Source organism: Schistocerca americana, chromosome 7 (genome assembly GCF_021461395.2).
Source record: "Schistocerca americana isolate TAMUIC-IGC-003095 chromosome 7, iqSchAmer2.1, whole genome shotgun sequence".
Lineage (NCBI taxonomy): Eukaryota > Metazoa > Arthropoda > Insecta > Orthoptera > Acrididae > Schistocerca > Schistocerca americana.
Window position 1 is genome coordinate 75,407,271 of NC_060125.1, and position 17,526 is coordinate 75,424,796.

The 17,526-nt window shown below is 41.3% G+C and overlaps 1 protein-coding gene across 1 annotated transcript in view; it reads left to right on the forward strand.

The window, feature by feature from the left end:
- LOC124622486 (acetylcholine receptor subunit alpha-like 1) overlaps positions 1 to 17,526 on the forward strand; it is a 957,741-nt gene that overhangs the window by 934,109 nt on the left and 6,106 nt on the right. The window lies entirely within an intron of this gene.

Consider the following 17,526-nt stretch of genomic DNA (forward strand, 5'->3'; position numbering starts at 1 on the left):
GTCTGCCATTTTAACGAAATAAAAAAATGTACTTTTTACGAAAATTAAAACGAGTGCGAATCGATGTACAAATGGCCTCATCTTCAAGGCATTTTTGTCCTGATTCAGAACTGGTATCATATTTTGTCAAAATGTAATAATTCAGTAGTTGTAAAGAGATAAATATTACTTACATCATTAATATTTTAGTATCATGAATTCAGCAGATGTGGCTGGGTGAAAATTTTTTATGCAAAACATGATCCGTTTTCCTCTGGTATATGTTGAATGAACGTTCCTTCTCAAAACAGTACTTTCAATAACTTTTAATATATCACCACAGCCTCCTATCTTAATGTATTGCACAATTTTGAAATTAGCCAAATCGCAAGGTCTCTCATAAAACCTATTATCCAATTATGGTCTTTAGTTGTTCTAAATCATCAATTTTTGGTTACAAAATGTAGTACAATTAATTAATTTTCAAAATATGGTCTTTTGAAAGGAATCTAAAAGACAGTTTCAGAAGTTTTATATGATGTCTAAGAAATTCGCAAGGAATCACCAATGCCACAATGTTGCTATACGCATGTATTCAAACGGAGAAATGTGAGTGGGACTCATGCTCTGAAGTTCCGTACAAACTCAGTCACGTATAAACAGGATGATTCAGCTGCGCCTACGGATGTCGTCTAATGCAAACACCATTCATACACGATATTTTCGTATTCTTCCGCTAGCTGCGCGCAAACTGTTAACCCTATCGAAAAATAAACAGGAAATTTGTAGGAAATTTGATGTAGTTAAATTCTGTAATAGGATACATTTCAGCTGGAGGCCACAGTTTTCGAGTTATTCAAGAGAAACCTACAAAAGTGACTTTCAAACACAACTCCATACACACACACACACACACACACACACACACACACACACTCATCCATCACCAGTTCGAATTTATAGTACGTTCTTCGCGGCATTCCATGCTACAACTGTACAAAGTTACCGACTACAGAAACTATTCTCGATAGTCGATCTTCCTTGATCTCTATTAATTAGACTATTACACCACCGGTGCAATCAGGTATTTCGTTAACATTATTAATTTGAGATTCTCCTGATGGCAGTGAAAGGAAAACAAATTTTGTTTACGTTACTCTAAAACTTATTACGCTGATTGTTCGATCCAAACTTAATCCTTACAAGCACAGTAGTTCCCTAGGGAGAAGGCCTGACTAATACAACGAAGCAATTGTTTATTTTACGCTGTTAAAATTACAAAACTGTTAGGTAATATTTATACGAACGTCAATTTCTCAATTTGTAATTGCTCGACTTAGCCAGTCAAAGGAGACTAAGGAAGGTCGAATGTGGAAAATAACTCGTACAGCCGCAAATTTTCGTACAGTGGTTGTCGGAAGTGCCATGAACAACGTACTGAAAATCTTGACCGGTGGAGGCTATTGTGGGAGTGGGTATGCATTTAAAGCTCAGTTTTGTACTTTTTTCTTGGACGTATTGAAAACTACAGCCTCTAACAAAAACTAATTCCAACACAAAATTTAACTACATTAGATTCTCCACGGAAAGCTCCTGTTCAACTTTTCGCTACGGTAGCAAGCGAGCGAGAGAATACGTGCATGGCTTTTGAAGACCAGATACAACATTGTGGTTTGCAGAAAACGACATCCGTAGCCGCAGGTGAATCATCGTGTTTATGCATAACTAAGTCTGTACGGAACCTCAGAGCGTGAGTCCCACTCACATTCAAACATTGTGGCATTAGTGATTCCTTGTAAATTGTATAAAACGACATTATTTTGGAGGTCTGTTGAATCGCCCTGTAGATAGGTCGTCTACAGGTTCTGATGAGTGAGTTTCCGAGTATCAAAGTATGTGGCACGAATGCCCACATCTTTTAATTGTATTGACTTAGAAGTTTCAATTTTTTACACCTCCAAGGAATTATAGACCTAAGCATTTGACATAAATTTCGATTCGACACCTGTACCCGTTCCTGACTAAAAGGGGTCTTAACAGACGGACAAATGAACAACAAAATAATCCTATAAGGGCTCCGTTTTTACTGACTGAGACACGGAACCCTAAAAATACAATTCAGGTGATATATATTCAGATTAGCCTCAAAGAGTTTGTTCCTATGTGCCATGATAGACACTGCTTCGATAATCGATTATGATATTATATCACAAGGTCTCGGGTTTCTCGCCAGTTGGCAGTGTAGATGTACTACGATGTTTCGACGATTGTCTTCTACTGATGAAGTGTCGAGATACTGTCTATTGTCTTTAGGTGTCCGATAACGTCGTGGGACTTCGGTATAGCAAAGCAGCTGGAGACCCAAAACCTTTTCATCACCAATCACCTGAGTCCTTCCCAAAAGAACTAAATCTGTTCCTAAGTATGGAATTGCTGCTAAAAAATTCGTAATTACTGTTGCACCTCAGAATGATATTTGACCTCAAGGTAGAACATATCCTATAAATGCAGTTGCTATAACTAAGAACAGAATTACTGTTCCAATTATTCAGGTGCGTATACACATATTAGATCCATAATAGATTCCTCGTCCTACATGATAGTATTCAACCTAATCGATTTAGAGAATTCATGGAATTCCTAAATCTGCATGGCCAGATTGGGATCTGGACTTCGTTCATCGAGAATGCAGGTCCGTTGTCCTAACTACCGCTCCATCATGTTCTGTACTTCGTATCAAAAAGTAAAATGTTGTAAGCAAATAAAACCAGTGATGCTTCGTTTTCCTTAACTGTTAGAAACCTACTTCAATGGATATCATTTCTTTTCTGTGTCTTTGTGGAATCATGGGCTGATTCTTAATGGCTATGTGTTAATAGTATTCTATGATACTTTAATGATTTCTCCTGTCATTTTGGATGGCAGACACAAATTTTACTTGGACCACAGATGAATTTCAGTTCTTCAGTCTAAATGAGTAACGACCTTACAAGAAGCTCTATACAAGTGAAACTTGATCACTGCTTTATATCTCTCACTGAATCTCCTGAGAGCGAAACCAGATACTTATCTCCTTCCTCACTCAGGACTGTTGGACGTTCTTAGCACACAGTGACTTTTTTGAAACAACTTGAAATAAACGACTTCATAAAAAGTTGTACTAGAGGTGTCAATGTAACTATGTATGTACTTCGTATGCCTCTATTGCTATGAAGTTTTTTTTATTTGATAAAGTAACAGTTCACATCGTGTCCCTCACCTAATGTTGTATGTGGTTAAACAAAAGGGGAACTCACGTGTTGCTAGTGCCTTTCTTTCAGCATCGTCAACTCCTCCTCCACAATGTCCAATAATTGCAGCACCTCTGAGACCACAATCACGTTCTTTATTTCTGGTGTATCTCAACGAAATAAATGTCTGGTTTGATAAAATTATGAACATATTTTCCCATTCTAAATAGCGAAAAGAGCTGTCTTTTGAGCTTGCAAGGAGCATAAGTGCTTATTCTCATTTGCTCTACTTTTACAGTGGTCCACACTTCTTGACCTTCCTGCCATACATTCCATTCTGCCGAATTTTAAAATCATCTGTACTCTGTTCAAAGCACAGAAATGTTTTCCCGAAACTGCACAATGCTCCTGAAACGTCAGTGTTGTAGTTAATAAATCATCCACCTTGTTATGAGCTCCTGCCCCAATACACTGTCCAAAGCTCTAAGAAACTTTCGCATGGAAACATCCAATCCAAAAAGCACAGCTCTGTGTTGGTAGCGTCTACCATTAAATACAACTTCTATGTATTTATGGCTCCTTTGTGTCAAAGGTACTTGTTAATTCTCACACATCATGGATGACCTTGTATCTTACGTCACCAAACTATTGCACCAATATTGTTTTTTAAACTGTCAGCTTAAAATTTAATTATCTTACTCAGATTATGTGCATGAAAACTAATCACATGCTTTGTTTATGTACCACCACGGTTACAAAAGAAGCGACGGTCAAGTTCTGACCTGCATTAATATTTCCCAAACTATCCTCAATTTTCCGTTATTATCCTACCTACTTCTTCGCTATCAGAATAGAGTAAAACGTAAATCTAAACAGCTAGCGTGGTTTTAAGTGTACCTTATATTTGTAGCCCTTTACGAAGACATTCCTTCACGTTCTCCTGCCTCTTCTAAAATTAATCTCTCCATTGCCTTATCACTGTCCATCTCTTGGACACACATCACCTCTTAGGGCAGTGTCAAATTTCTTTTTCCTTCAGCTTCAGTGGCTCCATTGACACAGCTTTTCATTTCATATTTTTCAAGCAATGTTCTTGCTGCTTCTCTCTTCCTCATACCATGTTTGAGTATTGTTGTGGTCACATTGGCGGTATGGCAGTGAGTGGAAAGTTATGTGGCAACCCTCTTGTCCTATGAGCTCTTTTAATTATTGCTGGGCGCAAATCTGTCGAAGGTAAGGCAACAGAGAGCAAAATTGTAGAACTGGGAACAGGTTACAAGAAGGAAATGTGGCTAAAGGGAATCGTATTAATTGAATCGGAAATCTGTTATTAACTATTGTGTTTTGTCACAGAATGAAACTGCACAATTTCCCAACACGTCTCAAAAACGATTAGCTGGCGTGTGAGATTTATTTTGCATTATTCAATCCATGTGGGTCCCTGAATGCTGTTCAGTGGTGCACTACAAATGTTCGTCGGATGCTAATGGAAAGTAATACATCTTCATTCGTAGTATCTGAAGAATCCTTCATTGTTGGACATTTCGACAGTGCATCCTGGGACATAGAAACTCTTTAGGCAGTGGATACTCACAGCTTGGCGTCTTCATTAGGGATGTGCTCACCTGTCATTGTCGCAAGTCTCTTGGCGAAAGATGTATTCAGTATATCAGTGATGAGTGGCATCATACGCGTAGTCTCCTCCATACCTGTGTGTGCAGCCCTTATCAATTTTCTTATCTTCCCTTTTCTGTAGAATGTGGTAACTGTAAGTACATCTATCAATTCCCTGATGTAGAATCGGTCTGAAAGCATCGAACGGCAGTCGTTAGTATTTCGCTACAGCCAACACTACTTTTTTGACAGTATTAGAACACTGCACTATTTTACCCCAGTAAAAACAGTAAGCCTAATAGCAGGGTATCCAACCCACGGCCCGCGACCCTAAGCAAGTCTCAGTTCGGCCCAAGAAGGTCGCGTATGTCACATGATCGAAAAAAAGGTCTATAAAATTCCGTTTTTTGTTATATTTTGAATTTGAAACTCCATCCGCACGATGCTGTTCTTTTTTTCGCAGCAATTAGTGTTAGGTATTTTAGGTGCAGCCTAAAAATTTTCGTCCTAATATGGTCCAGCTGAGATAAAAAGGTGGGCATCAATGCTTTATTCGATCATTTTATTGCTCATCTGTCTATCTGTCTGTCCCTCTGTAAAGACACCTTTTTCACAGGAGTAGTTAGACTATCAAGTTGAAATTTATGTCACATACTAAGGTCTACGGTATTTTTGAGATTTAAGAGATTCAAGCTTATAAGTAAATGCAATAAAAAGATACTCGCAGGGTCACATCAAAACTTATAGAGTATTTCCCCTCGGTCCTGAATCACGATATTTGACACGAAGCAAAGTTTCGTAGTTAAAGTAAAGGAATAAAATCACAAAATATTTATTTTTTAATTTTTTCACACTTGTGTTTTGTGTGTGTGTGTGTGTGTGTGTGTGTGTGAGAGAGAGAGAGAGAGAGAGAGAGAGAGATGACAGGCTTACACTGCATTTTTAATCTGTCGAACTTATCAGGAACGACTATAAGAAGTTTGATCTGATTTTTAGTAAGAGACAGAGTGATCCACGAGAAATCTTTGATTACATACTTTACAAATATTTCGTACTGATTGGCTGGGATACGATGAAGTGCAGTCCTCTGCCCCTGTGAAAACGTTTCCTTTGCCAGATAGCGATGACAGGCATAAGGCTACCCGACTTACCACGTGGCTCATCATCATTCCACATACATACATTCCTTGAGAGTCTACGTATGTGATACGTGCAGCATCTGTTATGTTTCAGAGCAAAGCAATACTCGTAACGATTGCACTTCCATTGTTTAGAATGAGGTTCCAATGTCCCATAAAATATCCTTTAAATTGTTGCATACAACAATTTGACATCTGGATAAAAACAATAGCACTGTGGGCGGCTCCGCCAGTTTCTTCTCTGGAGACTTCAGTCAAATCCTATCAGTAATCGCAAAAAACTGAGAGCTGACGAAGTCAAAGCACCTGCAACTGCCAGATGGCGAAGGGTGTTAATATAACTGCAAAATTACTTAATATTTAAAAAAAATACTGTGACGAGTGCAAAATGACACAAAAAATTCAAACTTAAAACAAAAAATTAATATACAGTAGAAAACCCTGGAATTCCCCATACAGATATTTTGTCAGTTTCGATATCGCCAACAAGGAAAAATCGTCGAGATGTTAGATTCTCGGTGTGGGTTAACTGTTACGTAAGTCTTTACACCCGCCAGGTTAACCGAGAGCACTAATGCATTGCTTCCTGGACTTGGGTAGGTGTGCCGGCCCCGGATCGAATCCGCCCAGCGGATTACCGACGTCAGCTGGTGTGCCGCCCAGCCTGGATGTGGTTTTTAGGCGGTTTTCCACATCCTGCTAGGTGAAAACCGGGCTGGTTCCCAAGTTACGCCTCAGTTACACGACTCGCAAACATCTGAACACTTTCGCAATATTCCATGGATTACACTAGACGCAGACAGATGGGATTCACTAATTCCGTCGTGGGTGTATAGAGTGGTGGCAGTAAGTGAATCCGGACACCCCTTAAAATTAACCTTGCCAAATCCGGCCTAACCATGCTGACCCTGCGAAACAGATGGACAAGGCACCAGCAAAAGAAGAAGAGGAATACACGTAAGTTTGTACGGAAGCATCGGAGTTCGACTCCTACTAGCACTTGCTGGGTTTTTACTGTGTGAGATATCAACTGCTGTCTGCTGTATTGCAGGGCAGTACTTCCCTCTATTTCGTTCTATTTCCTTTGCTTGTAACTATCAGCAGCAGAAGAAATACGTGTCAATGTACTCGTTGATGAGTGTAATGACCCATGAACCAATGTCGCCATACCATACAGTTACTAACTACTCTTTTGGACTGCAGAAGAAAGAGGCTGGCGATTTTCGTGATCTGATCTACTCGTACCTACCTTCTTCCTGTTCTCCCCGTAAGTCTCATGCACTGGATTTTTCCTTCCACAACATTTTTCCCTCGTTGGGCCATGTTTGTAGTAGTTGAAATTACGATCTTCATTAAACATGTAAAAACAAAACTGATATCAGTTTAGATTAGTAACAACATTAAAATGTTTTTACCTCCGTACGAGATTTCCACTTTTTAATCCATGAAGTACATGTTTGGGTGACTGCACTGCAGGAGGCAGCAGGGATTTTTCCCTCTGAACAGTTACTCACCCCGATACCGTCTATGTGGTGACCGACATCGCTTTCCCCCACCCCTCGCAAACCAATCTGGCAGTCGACAAACTCACAGTAAACACGCTTCTGACCTAGTAGCAATACAGACGTTGTCTCAAAGGCATTAATTTTGGCTGCAATACACGGACATTTTGCTATTAATTCGGTACCTTGGACAGCTCACAACCGCTTACCTTCCAGTTTAACAGCAAACCTTGAATCGTCCTTCATGCCTCTTGCTCGATTAATAGCGCCAAAGATACTTTTAATAGCCAAGACTGCATTCAATACTACTTAGTTTGACGACCAGTTTCAACAGTTAAGGCTGACATCTTCTGATATGTAAGTTGATGCATTTACATACGGTACATATAAAATCGTTATTTAAACATGATACCACAAATATGGAAATTGAATTTCTACATTTTCATATCCCCAAAAACTTATTTTTATACGTCGTTTTCCGTTATGACTATATCACATAAGCTTTGTTGACGTTACAGTGGATAATATGTATCACATCCCACACAGGATTGTTAAAAATAAAAGCAGGTTTGTCACATATAAAAACAATAAAGTTAAAAAGTGCCTAGTGTAACTAGGGTTGTCTAGGCACACGTAACATTCCACTGATGCTTATTAGATGATGAATTTCGCAACAGTGCGCATTAGTGCAAATGTTGACGTTTACATGAGGAATTATAACCATCATTGGTCCACATTCTCTGAAGTACATAGTTCAACTGACTGACTGTAAAGCACAGATAAGGCGTACAGATCACTGCAGCCGCTAGATGGCTCTTACATAGGTATCTGGAAACCACATCGAACATTTGTTTCCACTTCATTTAAAATTAAAAATTTCTTTGAGAGTAGCTTTTTAACATTAGAAAACGATACTGATTTTTATGCAGTGAGTGTTTATACACCTCTACAAAAAGTTCTTACTTACAATGTGCATTATACATGGGATTTTAGTGTTTATTTCATTATATTGCTGTATATATGCAGTAGGTAAGTACTTCCGCTGTGTTTCCACTTGCTACCCGATATCCCCACAACACACGTAAAACAAAGATGGAAGCGGTCTAGGGGGTGTTGCGGATGGGAATAAGTCCATACAAAAAACTTGAGCACTGCAAATTGCTGTGTTTGGATCTAGACCCCCCTTCCATTTTCGCTGGGCCTAGACATAGCAGTTTTCAGCTTACAGTGCTCAAGTTATATGCAAGTTATTTATACGCACTTATTTCCATCCCCCACACTCTCAGATCGCTTCCACCATTCAAGAATAACGTCATGTTTTACGTGTCTTGTAGGGATATTAGGTAGCAAGTGGAAAAAATCTGAGATATGTACCGATTGCATGTATATAGTAATATAATACTATCCAAAAAACAATAAAAAATAGAACTCTGAAAAATAAAAGCCTGTCTGTAATGCATATTGTAAATAAGAATGTTTTGTAGAAGTTTATAAACTTATTCCATAAAAATAAGTATTGTTTTCATATGTTAAAAACTCTCATAGAAATTTTTAGTTTTAAGTAAAATGGAAACAAATGTACGACATGGTTTACAGATACCTATATAAGAGCCATCTAGCGGCCACAGTTTCTTGCGTGCCTTGTCTGTGCGTTACTATCAGTCAGTTGAATTGTGAGAATGTGGATCCCCGATGTGTTTAATTCATCTTGTAAATGTAAACTTTTGCACAAATATGCACTGTTATGTGTGTGTACATCCCTAGTTACACCAGGTATTTTGTAACTGTACTGTTTTTGTGACAGACCTGTGTTTATTTTTAAAAAACCTGTATCGAATATGCACTATAAAGTCAACATAACATGTGTGGTATAGTCATAATGGAACAGAACGTATGAGAAGAAGTTTTCAAAGGTATGAAAATGTAGAAACTCCATTTCCTCATTTTGAAGCCAAACATAAGTAATGATTGTACGTGTACCCTGTGTAACTGCATCAATTTACAGATATGAAGATGACAGCCTTAACTGCCGAAATTGGCTAGCCACAATAAATAGTACTGAATGTGATATTGGCTATCAAAATATTCTTCAAAGCAAACACAGATCGCTTCTTCCAATCTGTAATAAATAGAAATTTCCATCTAATTGCGTTAACTTGATCACTTGCTAACTGTCCCTATTTTCAGCCTTCATGCTTCGAATCAGTTTATAAGTTTTATCTCGATATTGCTTCTGGTTCTTCACGAACGTCTGACACAATTCACGTCTAATTTCTAAATCGATTGCTGGTTATCGTTTCTGATTTTTCGGACTAAGCTGATAATCATCCACTCTGGACGTCCCTCTCTGGAACGGCAAGACGTATACACGACCAAGCCCTAAATACTTATGAACAAATATCGCCTAACGTTAAAAAAAAAAAAAATCCTCGCACCTCAGCTTGTTTGGCATGTGCTTACAACGTGCTATACCATTACTCACTTTCACTCTACAGGCTAGACTTCTAACACATTTTGGGGCTCAAATGGACTGCATGTTACTATACCAATACTTGTGTGCGAATCGTTTTGAGAAACGTATGAAGTCGGCGCGATAGTCCTGAATTTCGTATGCCCTTCGTTAGCTATTATCCTTCACTAAACTTCAGGCACCGATTGTCTTTTCGCTCGTGCGAGCAGTTTAGAAGCGTGTTCCACCTCATCACAGGACCTGAATTCGAGTCCTTTCAAATTCTCTCGTTTCACAGTACGTTTCCAAAACTGCAAGTTCTCTCACGATCTGTGTAATCTCTGCTGAATATCAGATAGTTTCTCTTTCAATACACATCTGCAAAAAGTCTATTTTACATCACCCTGTTGGTAATGAATTTCTGCCAGCTTACGATAAAGTTATTTTCTCAGTTACAGTCCCTGTGACTTTATTAAAAAACTCGGTCTGCCAAACTTCCCTTAAACTTAGATAATTGTTTCTTTACCGACTTTTCTGTTGCCACCTTCAGCACGGAGCTCATTCCTTCCTGAATCATAATCTACCAGTGTCTCCTTGCGTTTTACCAACAGATTCACGGATCGTCCCCATTCAACCTCTATGATAGTTTAATTCCTTCTCACCTGGTCTTCAGCGGTGTGTCGTCCATTGATCATGATCTGGCCAAATATCTCACGAAATAAGCGTCAAACGAAACACTTACAAAGAACGAAACCTGTCTAGTTTGAAGGGGGAAACTAGATAGTGCTATGTTTGGCCCGCTAGATGGTGCTGCCATAGGTCAAACGGATATAAACTGCGTTTTTTTAATAGGAACCCTCATTTTTATTACATATTTGTGTAGTACTTAAAGAAATATGAATGCTTTAGTTGGACTACTTTTTTCGCTTTGTGATAGATGGCGCTGTAATAGTCACAAATGTGGTGGTGGTGGTGGTGTGTTGGGGCTTATGGGCGCTCAACATCGAGGTCATCAGCGCCCTGACATACATTAAAAGGAACGAATGTGGACAGACCTAAGAAAACTAAAGCACACACTCAAAGAAAGCAGGAAAAGAAGGGAAATGCTACATAAGAAAGTAAAACCTAAGGAAAGGGAAAACATAGCAACAAGAATGTCACAGGAAATTGTTATTGGGTGGCCACTTACATAAAATATGGGCAAGCTTGTCACACAGTGAGCAAATTAAAATCCGCTCCCAAAAATCTTTGTAAAAACATTTGACAGGGCACCGAACTTTAAAACTTTAACCACATTCGTCCGAGTGTTGCCTAAAAGAGATGGCAGGTCCGCTGGCAAGTCAGCCGCGACCCGCTGGTCAGAAAATAAAACGCAATCCAGTAAAACGTGGCGCACAGTGACCTGGACGCCGCAAGCACCACACATTGGAGGGTCCTCTCGCCGGAGCAGGAAGCCATGCGTCATAGGGCTGTGGCCTATTCGAAGCCGAGTGAGGAGAACCTCGTTCCGTCGATGGGGCTGAAAGGAAGTACAAAACACACGCGTTGTGGGCTTGACTATACGGAGCTTATTGTCAGTCACTTGCAGCCACTCATCCTCCCACCGACGCATGACCCGTGAGCTCAACAGCGAGGTGAGTGCGTGCAAGGGGATAGCACATTTGTGGGGCAAGACACGCCTCCTTGGCTGCGAGATCTGCCCTTTCTTTCCCAGCAATGCCAACATGCCCCGGAACGCAGCAGAAAGCTACAACCTTCCCCAGTCGCTGTAGTCGGAGGAGGCCATCCTGGATGGTCTTGACAATTTTGTCTGCCGGATACAAACGTTGCAACGAGTGAAGGGCACTGAGTGAATAAGAACAGACAAGAAATTTAGGAGAGCAAGAGTGTCTCATGTGCTCCAGTGCCCGAAAGATTGCAAACAATTCTGCATCAAAGACAGTAAAAGTCTGAGGCAGTCGGACCTTGAGGACACGATATGGAAAAACAACTGAGCAATGGACCACCCTAGATATAGGGTGTCCCATTTACCTTGACCACCCTAAATAACTGTTTGTCCAGATGCAATTTACAAAATGTTTCAAGCAAATGTTCTTTAGCTGTCAGGGGGACATCAATCAGCATGATTGCCTTAGTTGTAGCTTTGTTTTTTTACAAAGGTATTAACATCCGTATGATATTTTAAATGGCAAGCTGTATTTTTTATTCGGTAATTCATTTCCTCTCCTAAAGACCTATTCAAAAATGTATCACAGTGTACTATTCACTGAAACACAACTGCATCGACATAACGTTTCTTTTGTTGTTGTTGTTGAAGGTAGCCGAAATGTTACGCAGGCAGCAGAACTGTACAGAGAGCAGTATACTGACAAGAACCCACCTTCCCGACGGATGTTTTCTCGTCGTGTTGTGACGCTTCGGGAAACGAGAAGTGTCAACCCACGACAACGCAATCGTCGTAGCACTCGCACAGACGAGCCTGCCGAAGTAACTGTTCTCCCTTCCGTTGCCATGAATCCACGTGTGAGCACACGCCAGCTTGAAAACGAGACTGGCATTCCTAAAACCACAGTACATCGTATTCTTACACGTCATCAGTTCCATCCTTACCATGTACACCTACATCAAGACTTTCATAGGAATCGTGTACAGTTCTGTCAGTGGGCACAGCAGCAAATCCTCGCCAACCCGAACTTCATCTCCAATGTTCTATTTACCGATGAATGTTACTTCTCAAAGAAAGGATAGGTAAATACAAGGAATATGCATTATTGATCCAGCGACAACCCACGATGGCTTAGACAGGTGGAACATCAGCGTCAATGGAGTTTATCGTCTGGTGTGGGATGCTTGGTACCACAATTTGGCTCAAATGGCTCTGAGAACTATGGGACTTAATTGCTGTGGTCATCAGTCCCCTAGAATTTAGAACTACTTAAACCTAACTAACCTAAGGACTTCACACAGATAAATGCCCGAGGCAGGATTCGAACCTGCGACCGTAGCGGTCGCGCGTTACCAGACTGTAGCGCCTGGAACCGCTCGGCTACTCCGGCCGGCGGTACTACAATTATTGGCCCCTATTTCATCAATTGTAGTCGAAACGGCACAGCATACGCCAACTTCCTCAGACGAATTCTTTATCCTCTTCTGGATGAAGTGCCGCTAAGAACCAGAATGCCTTTGTGGTATAAAGACGATGGATGTCCAGCACATAATCCCTTCCGTGCACGTCGTGTTCTGAGCCGAAGGTATAATGCCAGATGGATTGGTCGAGGAAGAACAGTTACTTGGCCTGCTAGGTCTCCAGATTTAAATCCTCTGGTTTTTTTTCTTTGGGGATGAATTAAGTACGTTGTCCAACGTGATATTCCAACAACTCCAGACGACATGCAGGAACGTTTCGTGTTTGCTTGTAATTCTCATCAGCAGCCAACACTGGAAGCAGTAAATAATTCTTTCATTCAACGAGTGCACCAGTGTATCGGTGTCCAGGGCCACCACTTTGAGCACCTTTAAATGTTCTCCTCCAGGGTAATGGTACAGGAGAGTCAAAGTCAATTTTGTGTTATGTTTTTATTTGGTTTTCATCTGTTTTCCGGCAACTCCAGCAAGTGAATCATTTTGTGATCCCAGGCACAAAGCTACTGTTGTGTTACGTAACTAACAACGTTGTGTTTCAGTGAATGGTAAACTGTGATACAATTTTGAAGAGGTCTTTAGGAGAGGAAATGAATTACCGAAAAAAATACAGGGTGCCATTAAAATAAGTCATACCTCTGTTCACATCTTTGTAAAAACAAAGCTAAACGAAGGCAGTCATGCTGATTGATGTTCCCCTGACGGCTGAAGAACATTTGCATGAAACATTTTGTAATTTGCATCTGGACGAACAGTTATGTAGGGTGGTCAAGATAAATGGGACAGCCTATACACACTACTGACCATTAAAATTGCTACACCTCGAAAATGACGTGCTGCAGACGCGAAATTTAACCGACAGGGAGAAGATGCTGTCATATGCAAATGATTAGCTTTTCAGAGCATTCACATAACCTTGGCAACGGTGGCGACACATACAATGTGCTGACAGGAGGAAAGCTTCCAACCGATTTCCCATACACAAACAGCAGTTGACCAGTGTTGCCTGGTGAAACGTTGTTGTGATGCCTCGTGTAAGGAAGAGAAATGCGTACCATCACGTTTCGACTTTGATAATGGTTGGATTGTAGCCTATCGCGATTGCGATTTATCGTATCGCGATACTGTTGCTCGCGTTAGTCGAGATCCAATGACTGTTAACAGAATATGGAATCGGTGAGTTCAGGAGGGTAACACGGAACGCCGTGCTGGATCCCAACGGCTTCGTATGACTAGCAGTCGAGACGATTCCTGAGTCAACAGATGTGGACGTTTGCAAGACAACAACCATCTGCACGAACAGTTCAACGACGTTTGGAGCAGCCTGGACTATCGGCTCGGAGATCATGGCTGCGGTTACCGTTGACGCTGCATCACAGACAGGAGCGCCCGCGATGGTGTACTCAACGACGAACCTGGGTGCACGAATGGAAAAACGTCATGTTTTCGGATGAATCCAGGTTCTGTTTACAGCATCATGATGGTCGCATCCGTGTTTGGCGACATCGCGGTGAACGCGCATTGGAAGCGTGTATTCGTCATCGCCATACTGTCGTATCACCCGGCGTGACGGTATGGGGAGCCATTGGTTACACGTCTCGGTCACCTCTTGTTCGCATTGACGGCACTTTGAAGAGTGCACGTTACATTTCAGATATGTTACGACCCGTGGCTCCAGCGTTCCTTAGACCCTGTGAAACCTTACATTTCAGCAGGATAATGCACGACCGCATGATGCAGGTCCTGTACGGGCCTTTCTGGATACAGAAAATGTTCGAATGCTGCCCTGGCGGGCACATTCTCCAAATCTCTTACCAATTGAAAAGTCTGGTCAATGGTGGCCGAGCAACTGGCTCGTAACAATACGCCAGTCACTACTCTTGCTGAACTGTGGTATCGTGTTGAGGCTGCATGGACAGCTGTACCTGTACACGCCATCCAAGCGCTGTTTGACTCAATGCCCAGGTTTATCAAGGCCGTTATTACGGCCAGAGGTGGTTGTTCTTGGTACTAATTTCTCAGGATCTATGCACAAAAACTGTGTGAAAATGTAATCACATGTCAGTTCTAGTATAATATATTTGTCCAATGAATACCCGTTTAATATCTATATTTCTTCTTGGTGTAGCAATTTTAATGGCCAGTAGTGTGGTTAATGTGTTGTGTTGCTGTATCCAGCTCGCCCTCAAGTTTTTGCAGAGTGCTGTATTTGGTGTATTTATTCATTTATTCAACTCGATCTCATGTCTGCGCCTGGTAGCTGAGTTGTCAGCGCGACGGAATATCATACCTAACGGCCCGGGTTCGATAACCGACTGGATCGGAGATTTTATCCGCTCAGGTACTGGGTGTTGTGTTATAATCATCATTTCATCCCCATCGACATGCAAGTTGCCGAAGTTGCACCAGACGAACGGTCTACCCGACGGGAGGCTCTAGCCACACGGCATTTACATTTCATTTTACCCGATCTCATTAGGACCACCAGGTCCTCTCTTCCATCAGTCTAGGGTTTCACACATACAGTGCCTTTTACGCATCATAGTTTTCTAGAAATAATAGTTTTAGTATGACAAATAATATTAAAATTATTTGAGTATCTAAAGTGGCAATGTGAGTAAATAATAATGACCACGAACTAATAAAATTAATAATGGCAGTACTTGTACTACTGCCGTTTCTGCCACTAATAGCGACAATAGCACTAATAATAATAGCAGTAATGACAACAATAACGATAATGATAGTAGTAGATATAAAAAGAATTTGTAGTTCTGTATAGTAGTTATTCACCGAGGTAGGGAGTTTGGTAGAAAGGAGATTTAAGGAAACGGAACCAGCTAAGAATACTGTAAAAAAGGAAGATCTTGTTGAACAGAAGGATGTACAAGGGTAACGAGTGCATAAAGAGTAACAGTTACATCATTAACTGTTTTCTGAAGCTGGAGATGTTATTCAGTTCTCTACTACACTGCAGGAAGTTATTCCAGACTCGGATTCCTGGTACTGAGAAGGACTCTGAGAAAATTTCTGAACTATGGAGTGGGATGGAAAGGATTTTGCTACGATGGGAACGGGTATATCTGGCATGTTGTTCAGATAAGAGCATTAATACCGTGGTGTGATGTGAGGGACAGTGTTCCTTGATAAGACAGAAGAGAAGATAGACTGAGCGGAAATCTCTAGACTGGCCTGCATGCAGCTAAGACAGGTGATGGTGAAATACGATCAAAGATCAGAATATAATGAACACAGGCATTCATAAACATTTGCAGGCGCCGTGAGCTTTCCGGAGAAAGTGCTTGCAGGAGAACGTTGCTGTAATCAATACCTGGAAGTGTAAGTGATTGTACAAGTTCCTTTTTCATGTCAAGCGGGAATAATGTTTTTACATTTGTGTAGAGCATCGAGAGATGATGATGCCTTCTTCCACATAACAGTTACGTACCAAATCCAATTTAGATTTCCATCTACTATTACTCCTAAACCGTTATTTGTCCCATTTAAAGGTGATAGGGATTCCCGACACTTCGGGCTCATGAGCGTCGGTTCTGGATTGGTTGAAATTTACTATTTGCTTAGTGTACGCAGCTCGGTACTGAGATTCTCGACAGCTGTCTTCAAGTTTATTGGTTTTACACGTAGCTATAGCAGGAGATCATCAGCCTACATGTGGTATTTGCAGAAGGACAAAACTATTCACACATCACTTACGTGCAATGAAATGCACCCAAACTCTGTGGCCCCTAATATTACCTGCCTCCATTGTGTCTTTATGTTGCCCGAAATGCCACAGAGCGGGTGAGATGTCAAGCATGAGCGAAACCATTGCACTCCATTTTGTGAGAAATTTAGGCCGCTTATTTTCGAAGTTAAATGTCGAATTCGATAGCGTCAAACGCTTTGCGGAAGTCTAAGAAGAATCTGATAGTTGCTCTCGTCTACACATGGCATTCTTCAACCCGCCCAGGATCGAATCCGCCCACCGGATTATCGACGAGGGCCGATGTGCCTGCCAGCCTAGATGTGGTTTTTGGGAGATTTACCACATCCCTCTAGGTGAATACCGGGATGTTCCCCATTTCCCGCCTCAGTTACACGACTCACAGACATTTGAAACACATCCGCACTGGGGTACTCTGATTCCGTTCCGGGGGGTATGGGGTGGCGGCAGGAAGAGCATCCGCCCACCCCTTCACATTAACTTACCAAATCCGATTTAACCACGCCAATCCCGCGCCATATGCGGGACAAATGCGCAAGCGATAGATAGCGATAGACACATGGCGTTCTTCAACAGGTGAATTATGGCAATCAACATCCCAGCAGTTTGGTAGCATTGCCCGTTCCGCTCATCAAAACATGGCATACATGGAGAAACTTATGGACTCTTTTTCTGACCGAACTGAGGCTGCCGCGCGGGATTAACCGAGCGGTCTCAGGCGCTGCAGCCAGGGACTGTGCCGCTGGTC